Source organism: Pipistrellus kuhlii, unplaced genomic scaffold (assembly GCF_014108245.1).
Source record: "Pipistrellus kuhlii isolate mPipKuh1 unplaced genomic scaffold, mPipKuh1.p scaffold_m20_p_4, whole genome shotgun sequence".
NCBI classification, from domain to species: Eukaryota; Metazoa; Chordata; class Mammalia; order Chiroptera; family Vespertilionidae; genus Pipistrellus; species Pipistrellus kuhlii.
Genome location: NW_023425540.1, coordinates 30,304,537 through 30,304,888, shown reverse-complemented (window position 1 = coordinate 30,304,888; position 352 = coordinate 30,304,537).

Sequence of the window (352 nt, the reverse complement as noted above, 5' to 3'; positions counted from 1 at the left end):
CGCGTCAAACACAGTCCCTTCCCGGTGGTGTTTTAAATTCCCTTCCTATCAGGTCCTTTACGACCCTATGGCAGCTTCTCACCAAGGCCACATCCGGCCTGTGGAACACCTACAAAGAGAATACTCCTCTTCCCATCCGCATTCACACTTTGCGACGGCTCGACGCCACTCGTCGGAACACTACGCGGTCTCCGAAATGACGGCCTTGCGCCGTAAAAGATTCAGAGGTGGCACCGGGACTTGTAGTTTTATATAAAACCGCACTGCATGCTGGGAGATGTAGTTCCTCCTCACCCCCCCCCCCCCCCCCCCGCCCTTCCTTTCGCGACCGATTGGGGACAATATTATCTTG